This window comes from Bacillus rossius, chromosome 1 (assembly GCF_032445375.1).
Source record: "Bacillus rossius redtenbacheri isolate Brsri chromosome 1, Brsri_v3, whole genome shotgun sequence".
NCBI classification, from domain to species: domain Eukaryota; kingdom Metazoa; phylum Arthropoda; class Insecta; order Phasmatodea; family Bacillidae; genus Bacillus; species Bacillus rossius.
The window spans coordinates 132,434,472-132,445,214 of NC_086330.1; positions in this window are offsets into that span (position 1 = coordinate 132,434,472).

Genomic DNA, 10,743 nt, shown 5'->3' on the forward strand with positions numbered 1-10,743 from the left:
GGATACGCAATACAGAACTTTTACCCATTTCCCCCCGCACCGTGAGATAATTGCCAGATGATGTTCATAAAATTTTATAATTTTGTATTGACTTGCAGTTATAAAAATTTTAATGTATACATTCACAATTGTTTGCTGAATCAAGAAACACCGCATAAAATTTATTTTCACCTCACATTTTACACTAACATAAAAAGTTGCGGCAAAGTAAGCAGAAACAAACTAAGAAACGATTACTTTTAAATGATAAGAATTTTAAATTCTATCAAGTTATCAGAAACAATAAACTAAAAAACGAGTACTTTTAAGGGATAAGAATTGTAAATTTTAATAAAAAAAACCACATGAATTTGTAAATATTTTCGCAAACATTTGTATGTTTTTAGTACTAACATAAAATAAAGTTGTTCATTTCATAACACAATATATTTCCCCGATTTTTTTTCTTCATATAAGCCATACCATTCATTTATAATTATTAGTTTGGTAATTATTATACATATTACATAACCTCCACGTCCATCAACTAGAGAAAAGATACGAGTATAATGAAAACATTTAACTTTTAATAAGAAATGGTCCTTCCCTCGTTGTGATTGGCCTTCTACCAGTGACGTCAACACAAAATTGGACGTTGCCACACTTCCATAAAGACATTTCATAAACCCGACAATGTTGATTCCGGTAGCAGCAATAGCAGTTCCAAGAATATACATTTAGCTGTCTAGCGGGTTGAAACTTGCGGATCATTCTGTTACCGGAATTATTCCGGCAGCGTCAAGAATAGGGCCCCTGGTCCGAACTCAACCCAAGAAACCTTCACGTCGGAAGTCCTGCGCGCTACGGAACTCCCGCTGCTGCACGGAGCGCACGAACGCATCGCGGGACCACGGATTCCCCGAGCGCGACTCGCCGGGCGAGTAAATCACGACGGCGCGCGAGGAGAACAGGAGTCTCTTTTTTTCTTTCTTCCCTCGCGACTGCGCCTGACGCGAAGACGATCGTGGCTTGCTCTGCATCTGGCTTGATTTACGTACCCGCGTCATAATAGCACGGTACCCACTGCTCAGCCCAACCTTTCCACTTCTCCACGTCTCCTCGATTCCACGCCGGTCCCCAAAACCTCTGCGGCGAATACTAGTGGTTCCCACTTTAAGGTGGGGTCTCATACGCCTTTTGTTTTTGCGCGTAACATCTGAGCTCTCAATAAACGGCATTTGATTGGCGTAATTTGGTGAATGGAACGGAAATATGTAAACACGGTGCTGTCAACTGTGGCGGAGGCGCGAACTAAAGTTCACAATGACAAAGTAAAACTTTATAGTAGGTACTATCCGTTTATGAATTTTAACAATATGAGCAGTATTTAAAACATATTACTTGTCGAAAATCAGGTCCAAAGCCGGGGTTCAGAGTTTTTTCAAATTTTTTCGTTTTTATCGCAGCCGTTTCATCATATAGTTCAATCTTTCGCTCTGAAAATCGAATGATTCAATAGTCGACGTAGATGCTCGGGCAGCTAATTCTAGCGGCGGCTAATTCTATGTGTAATTCGCATCAAAAAATTGTAGTTGAAAACATAATTTTCGTACATTTATCACACTCGGTATTATTCAAAACAATTAAACGTTAAATTCCAGGTCCGAGTTTCGTATTATGAGTTTATTTGCGACATGAGAACATATTTATTTCCTCGTTACCGTGGTTAGATAAAAGTTTACACATAACTGTCGAGTACTGAAAGAGACACTAACATATATATCTTTTTTTTCTTTTAAATTTTCTTGTTATTGCTAGTAGTTAAGTGATATTTATATAATTTTAACACATTCGTTTCTTACCTTTGTTTTTTTGTCACAAATATTTTTCAAGAGATTTTTACCATGTGTGATACAATTATTGTAAACATTTCGCGCAAGTGATCACAATTACACAAACTTGAGCGACTTTCTGAGCCCATGATATAACGCTTGGGAAATGGCCCTTGAAAATATTTGTAACAAATCAACAAATGCAAGAAATGCATAGTGTTAAATTTCCAGAAATAGCATTTAACTAATAGTAATGACGAGTAAAAGAAAGTAAATAGATAAATCTACATGGTAGGTGAGACCCCCACCTTGAATTTACGAGCAACGCTGGTGACATATTATCTAGGGATATTCTTAAAATTACGAGTGTAGTAGTAAATTTACTGGTACTTCAGTTAAAATAGTTTCAACAACAGCGAAACCTTGAATAAGTAGCCACGTCCACAAGTTATGAGGATTTCTCCTCCTTATTGATAACCCAGCCTTCATATCCTATAAGGATTTCCAGGCTGGGGCCCCCATGGGCATGGATGCGGATACGCCGCATACGCAACCGGGAAGGGCGTTAGAGCTTTGGCTATACATAGAGGCTGAGGCTACCCATCCCAGCTTGTGTACCACCTCGGCCTACAGCAGGACCACACTCCTTCCTTCCACGCTGTGACGAGGGACACGCCACAGACGCCAGCAGGAAGTGTCGCGGTGATACGGACCCCGCCGCAGACTGTGTCGCAACAACACGCCGGCGACAGTTCTCAATCCAGCGCAGCGCCACGAAACTGCAACTAATCATGAGACCAATTTTACACATATCGAAGAATCGGTTTTTCGATATATCGTTTGAATTGTATCAATTACAATAAAATATCGTCTTGATAATGTCGATCAAAAGTTAATACAAAAAAAAACTAAAAAACCTTAAATATGTGGTTATATGTTTTGGTCACTTATTAGAATGTTGATATTATATTAAACATCTGGGATGGGACAAATCCCCATTTTCTCGAATCCGAATCTTGTATTCGAATACCAGAGAGTACCTCGAATATACCCCTCGAATCCGAATCTAGGTCTCAAGGATCAAAAATAAAATATAATGTTCAAGAAATGAAGGAAAAAACATAACTACGGTGTTCAAACATTCGACCCTTTAAATGTTTCTTTCACAAGTTATGTTTTTTATAATCAATACATATTGTAATTATATTTACTTAATTACATGTTAAAATTACAATAATTCGGTAAGGTATCAGGATAGACATGAAGGAAAAAAAAACCTAGTAGACAAGCATTCGGATACTTAAGGACTTGTGAACCATTGGCTTCCCCTTTGCATAATTTTAACACCAAAACAAAAACACAACCAAAGCCAAACAATGGAACGATATGAGCGATCTAGATAAAAATATTGGCCAACGTACTAGTCCAGCGCGTATATTATCTTGTTGTAATCTGCCACGGTGTATATTTATCAGACATTATTCTCCCATTACGTAACATTACATCAGAATTGTGTCGGCGCAGCGGCTATCTCGTAAGGCTCGCCAGTCTGCTGCAAGTTGTGTCTGTCTCGTCTATCGTGACGTCAGCTGCAGCGGCCGCGTGAAACAATGAGGGCGATTGTTGCGTAAGGCAATCCGAGCACACGCAGGTTCTCTGTCGCCCCAGACGGAGTCATTCGAGATTCGGCGGCAACATCAAGAAATGTGTGATGACAGCTTCGATTGCTTTTGCGTGCGTGTACGGACATGAACATTTTTTATAAACCTACCGAGTTGTTGATAAAGTACAAGTCACACCAATAGTTTACGACCATTCGAAAATATTATTACACCTACTAATATTTGTTCGGAAGTTCTGGTAGAAATTGATTCTTAACAATAATAAATATTCTAAAAGCTACCATTTAACAGCTTTTAACGCCTAGTCAGAAAATTTTATAGAAACAAAACTTTTTTTTTCTGAACTGCTATTCGTTTTCTTAACTTCCTTTACTAATTATTATTATTTTAATAAATCATCGTATTCTTGCCAGATGTATTTGTTACACTATGCAGATTTGTCTACATATACAAAAATTTATACAAAATCCATTAATTAAATATTTAAAAAACACATCATCTACTGCGTAAATATTTCTACTAATTCTTGTTTTGTCTAACACATAATTACTAAAATTATGGAATAACTAATTAGTTGTTAAATTACATTAACTGGGAATTTTAAGAGTTTGTAAAAAGTTAAAAGTAACTTCTACCAATCGTTCAAACCAAAAAAATTTCATCTTAAAACTACTGTTGGTCTCAAACTTTCGGTGGGACTTTTATGTAGTGGGTAAATATATAGGTTAGAACTTAACGTATTGTTAACATAGAGGCAATAATTGGAGGTGGATATGGTCCTATGAAGATCTATATAACTATGAAATGATGAGGAAGAGGAAAAAAAATGTTTTCAAGTTTATAAAAATGACTTGTTTAGTATAAAGTGACCATTGTTTACAACTAAATATGAATTTATTCAAAAGCGTGTGCAAAAATGTGAAGAGTTCCTAGCCAAATAATTGAGGCTATTACCCCTCGAGAGTCTCTGGCCCCGCCACTGCCCCCTCCCACGCGTCACGACCTTGAAGGTCGGCGCAGACGCGCGGCAAATCGCCGCGTCACTCACGCGCCGTCGGCAACGAGGCCCGGTCATTTGCACGTCCTGCGGCGCGACCCCCTGATGAATGGCTTAATTAAAGACTGCCCCGCGCGTCTAATGATACCCCCGGTTGAGGACGACGGTTCTCGGAGGGGCGGCGGGGCCTCGATTTGCGCTTCTTTTCCTTTTCTCTACCCCCCCCCCCCCCTTGCCCGCGCCAGAGGGACGAGTGTTGGTAACCCTGTTATTTGCACCTTCTTCTTCATGCCCTCGTGACAGCCGCGTGGCCGAGAGAAATATGAGCATTTATTATTATTTTTCTCGCCCTTGCGAACGATCGCGTTGGGAAGAAGATGAGAAAAAAAATCGGGAGAGGGGGATAAATTTGTGTTGAGGAAGTAATCCCCCGAACAGGATGATCACCGCGAGATGGCTGGGAACACCTGCTGCCTTTGTGCGACCAGAAGACGAATGTGGAAGATAAGTTAAAGGGCCTCGTCAGGGGTGTATCTCTGTGAGGCGGGATGATAAGAGCGACGCTCGCTGGTGCTTCTAGCGCGGTATCGCCTCTAAGCGCAAGGCTCTGAACTGGAGCGCAGTATTCTAGTCGTGCATACGGCAGCTATGTGATTTGAGCTGTAACCATTCCATAACATTATATGGCGGGGAAATGAAGGTAATGAAGTACTGCAAGTTTCTAGCCTAAAGATTATTATTCTGAAACCATGAGTTTTCAATCTTCTTTGCAGTGTTGTCGGAGAGCAAAGATGAAATGCTGGTAAGTCACCTTAAAATTCTGACATTTTCAGTAGTCATGACATGCTAAAAGAAAAATGCAGTCTTTTGGTAGATTAATTATTTTAACCATATTGCATAACGATTAGATTGTAAGACATCGTGAGTTTGCTTGGTTCCTTCTCAAAAGACCTGCATGTGCACACTAGGAAAAGCTGTCGAAAGAATACTCAGCCGAAAAACGCTGCGGAAGTGTTAGCCGCAGCGACAGAAACGTGGCCTAAACTCACTTAAGTGAAGTTGGGTTTTTAAGTTCTTTACGTCAGTAAACTGGTAGAGATTCTTCGTCCCAATAGTAAAACTAGTCCACCTCGGCGTGAACTATAAAACTATAATCGTCGCTGCACTCCTGTCACCCATACATTAACATGAGGGGGGAAGGGAATTGGTGGAAGGGGTGGGGAGGGGGGAGATGGGAGGGGATGAGTGGAGGGGGATAGAGAGGAGGGCGCAGAACTTACTTCTATAAAAAGTGACTATCAATTTAAATAATTATTTTTAACACACGCCATTGCTCCCTCGCAGCAAGATAGCGGCCAATATCAACAGCTCTCAGGTTCACGGCCAATCAGAGGACTGCTCGTCTGTCACTGGTTGCGCCAAAAGAAGGAGTCGAAGACTCGAAGGTATATAGACTGCCTGTTTAAAGTCTTTATTGTGCATGCCCTTGCATCCCGCACGTCTGTGCCCAGTGTTTTCTCTGTGTCTATGTAGTTTTTGCCGAGGCCCGAACTTAGCATAGTTTTAAGAGAGGGAGTTAGTCATGGCGCCATTCACTGCCATGACTGGCCAATCCCCACACAAAAAAAAATTGCATGCGACCCTCTCCCTGCGTGGCTAATCCTAGCACGACTAGGTGTATAGGCTTCCTCCTGAGACGCACCTGTGCCCTTCTCTAACACGGACACCTCCTACGAATACACTTAGTTCTTAGGTAGGTTAAGGAAAATAAAAATAAATGTTTCCTCTATAAATGACGGGAACAGATCTCAGTTCCTGAGACGTCACAACTGTTTTGTCTTGGGACGCCCTCTGTGCTCGTTTGTGCTGTCATCGTTGTGTTGTTAGAATGCCTGTTAAATCTCTTCGCTGGATTCGCATGTGAGTCGCTGTATTGTCGGTGTGTTGTTCTGATTATCTGTTTAATATCATCGATGGGTTATTCTGTCTGCCATTGTGTTGTCCAAAGTAGATTTTTGTCTGCACTAACGGTGTTTTTGCAAATTTCTAATTGTTTTCAACCCACTGTGTTCGTCAGTACTGTGATATTGTTTTGACTAATTTCTTTCGCGGAATTCTCTGTACTGTCTTTCACATTGGCATTTGACATCGGCTTATTTTGGCTTGTTTTTTGTGTGTTTTGTGTATTTATCTCTCTTTGCTAATTCTTCGGGTTTTCTCTATGACATACAGTGCAAACAATCAATGTCGTATCTCCAAAATAATGATTTAAATCAATCTTTTCCATTGCAAGAATCATTCAAAGAACGTGACCATGCAAGTTTATAATTAATTGAACTGAGTTAGGCGAAATTTTCTTTTTTTTTTAAATCTTATTTTGGATTAAAAATAATGCATCCCGGTTTTGGACTGAAAATGTAAACATGTAATATTTTTTGTGGATTTATTAGCTTTTAAAACATGTGTAATTTTAAATCCCATTAATACTTGTTGCATATTTAAAAAAATAATTAATTTTATAGACACAACATTGCTTTTTATAGATTAATTTCTTTACATACGACATGAATATTAACATTACTTTAGTTATATTACTGTTATAACCTTTTTAATCTTCCATGTATTTTTCGCCATTTTTAAAGATTTGTTGAGACGGAAAAGCAAGACATTTGTATTTTCACTGGGAGCGATTCTGGCTGGCTGATTCCGTCAAACATTCAACACATTTAAGAACCTGTCTTACACAGGTACAAAATACTTGTTGGAAACTCAAGCCATCCAACTTATAAAACCAAAATGGTGCTGCTAGAATCGTTTTCGGTGCCGTCCTAACTCTCCAACATTGGTCCACCTTCACGATAGGGTCCACCCAGGGACATTCGTCAGCGTTGAGCACCTTCAAACCCGCATCAAGCAATATTAGTTCTTAGACAGTTTTACTGCTTTGCTTAGTTCGTCAATTACTCAGAATATATGTTTAATGAAGCAGTCCTACCACAGCCATTACAGTGAAAAATAATATTTCTGTATTTTCACAAAATATTCCTTTGGAAATCATTTGCCAAGAAAGATATTGTAACTTTGTACAACTCATGACTATGGTTATTTTTGCGTACATCAAATACGTTTTCCGAGGTAATACTGAGTATTTCTTACGAAGATTGGTGCATAATTTTATATTTTAATTGATGTACATTAATGCATAATTTTTTAAACCATGGAAAAGATGGTCAAATATTCCTTAACTGGGCTTTATTTTGTTTTATTGTGCTTATTTAAGTGCACAGTTAATATTGGAAAGCTATTCAGGGAACGGTTTATAAATAACTTTAATTATTGGAGGTTTTGGACAACACAAAGAATAAATGCCCAGTATTACTGCGAACCATATGTTGTGAAAATACAGTTGTTTTATGTAAATGTACAAAGTTACAAATATGTATAATTTTACTTGAATATTTCTGTTCCATTTACAAACCAAAACTTACAGTTAGTAGATGCAGTTTGGCGATTATCGCCTTGACCGAATGCCAGACCGGGGCATCGAACCTCGAAGTCCGCCGGGAATACCAGTTGGCGGACAACCACCAGTTTTGAAGCTAGAAAGAATTAGGTTCTGCTCAGAATCTCTGGTTGACAAGGTTGTAGGTGCTCTGGCCAATCTTCAGTGCTGAGGAATGAGAGTTTACCTGAGAACAGCACGCACAGGAACCACGAGGACAGCGACGGTACGGAGGCGGACATCTTCTCGGGGAGGCGAACGCCTGCAGAAGACGACGTCTCAGCACGAGAGAGCAGTGACTGGACTGGACTGGCGCGCCGGGCGGAGCGACCACTCGCAGTGCGCCCGCGTGAGGCGGGTTGACAGCCAGCAGGGGCCCTGACGCGCATGTCAGGCAGACAGGCGAACGAGGGCGCGAATCAAGGGGTGGACACACTACAGGGAGAAGTAAGCCAGGTTCTTCTACTAGCTCCACGCTAATTCAATGGAAAAATAAATTCAACTATTCAAGCTATTATAATTGAGACATAATTATTATATTTCATTTATTTTCAAATTTATGAAAACCCTAAAAATTTTTTAATACTCTTAATTATATGAGAAAATTAATTTTGATTAATTTTTATTGAGTGTTGAATCTTGGCAAAACGAAGAAAACATGGAGTTGTGAACGTGACCTGCGTGCTAGCTGCAAAAAATACCATTCAGTGATTGAAAAGTTTGTGAAAGAAATATTTGTCAATTTGATATGTAATGTGTGTGTGTGTGTTATACTACAACGACAGAGGACTTAACAACGTTGATATGCTTTTTTTCACTCTCCCGTCGTTAAAATATTCAGGGATACTACTCCACATGCTAACAAAAAAATCCATAGTTTCCTAATATAAATTTTATACACATTTTTCCTATTTATTGTATATATTAATAGAGGGATAGCATTTAGACATATAGTTTATTTATAACACACATTTTTTATTGACTTTCGGCCCGTTTATTATAGCTGAAGTACTCGGCGTTGCCCGAGCTAAACCACCCTTGGAAACTCTAATTTTCGTAAAACCTCGTCCTCAGATGATTTTTATGTATTATAAAGAACATCCCCGCCGATTTTCAAGTCTGTAGGACATATACTTGAAAAACGAGAGATTTTGAACTTTAACGCTCCCGCAAAATTTAACGGAATTCATCAACAACGCAACAGCCGCTGCCATTAAAGATTTTCGACCAAAAACGAGTATTTTGATCTCCCCCCCCCCCCCCTTCACCCCTTGGAAGCTAATTTTCGTAAAGATTTAAAATCCTTTATTAGCGGGTGTTTACGTAGCAAAAGGAATCTACGTGCAAAATTCAAGTCGGTAGGTACTATAGTTACAGAGAATTCGTGATGAGTCAGTCAGTCAGTGAGTGGTATTTCTCTTATATGCAGCACAATTACAACGGAAATGTCCACTCTGTACTATTAATTTACTTACTTGGCCTATATGTTTGTATTGGCAACGGCAACGCGTAGCAGAACAGCAAACAAGTGACAAGCGGGCGATGGGATACGATGGGATAGCGGTCGGTGGGTTACGATTAAAGACTCAATGGCATGTATATTTATGCTAAGAAGCGTGCCTGAAACCTTTAGTGATTCTGAGGCCACTTATTAGGTTGTTAATAGGTCACAATAGTAAGCACAATGCCAACCAATGTGCTGGTCGCTGAAGGAGCCAGTGTATCAGGTATGGTCCTATGACATGTGTTATTCACACCGAGTATGGGTCTATAGTAGCCACGAGTAAATCTATTCGGGTTGATTCGTAGCCTTGCGTGTTTATCTGGAGTCTAAGTTTCCATGGTTCATAGATTCTTGGTCTTGTACTAAGCGTAAAGCAAGTTAAGTTGGCGCTGTAGTTCGTAGAATATTCCCTTGTGATAGTACTCGTTAAGCACATAAAGTTGTGCCCTTACTGTATGCCTGGCAGTTCGGAGACACTCGTCCTGCATGCTCGGCATTGGTAATGAACTGGCATGTCACGTATCGACAAAGAAGGTATAATTTTTCTGAAATGCTTGGCCTATATGCTTGTATTCATTAGGCGCACATAATACGGCCTCCATAGTATATGTAATGCTAGCGAATGACATATTCATTCAGTCGGGCAGCTGCCTTGTATGTAGTGCTTGTTCACAGTGATGATAATAAATATGCTCGTTGAAAGGTAATGGAAAAAATAATAATTGTAATAATTTTTTAAAGCATAATTATCTTTTTTAGAACAAGGACAGAGAGAGATCAAAACAAACAATATATTAAGTAATCTTTAAAATACATAATGACTTACGTATTATTATTATTAGTAATAGTAGTAGTAGTAGTAGCAGTAGTAGTAGTAGTCTTCAGTCCTAATACCTAGTAGTAGTCAGTCCGCTGGCAAATATTGAGAAGAAAATATGTAAAAAAGTTTCATGAGTGCATCCATCGGGAATCCAACTCGGTACCTTCTTAGTCTGTAACGTGAATTTCTTTTAAATAAAAATATATTTTTGTTACAATTTTAAAGGAGTTTTTTATATTATTAATAATTTAGAAAAAAATACAGTTGCGCACTCATCGGAATCAAAACAAAGACTGCAGTCGATACAGGAGGAGGAATCTCGTATTGTGTAATCTCTCTCGTATGAAAGTTTTTCGTATATAGCTGCACTACAAGCGAACACGACATTTTTAAAATCCAAACAGCTCTTATAATATTTTAATTAAACAGCAATCACACAAATTAAATAACATGTGTGGAACAGAATATAACATAGGGAAAAGTAACT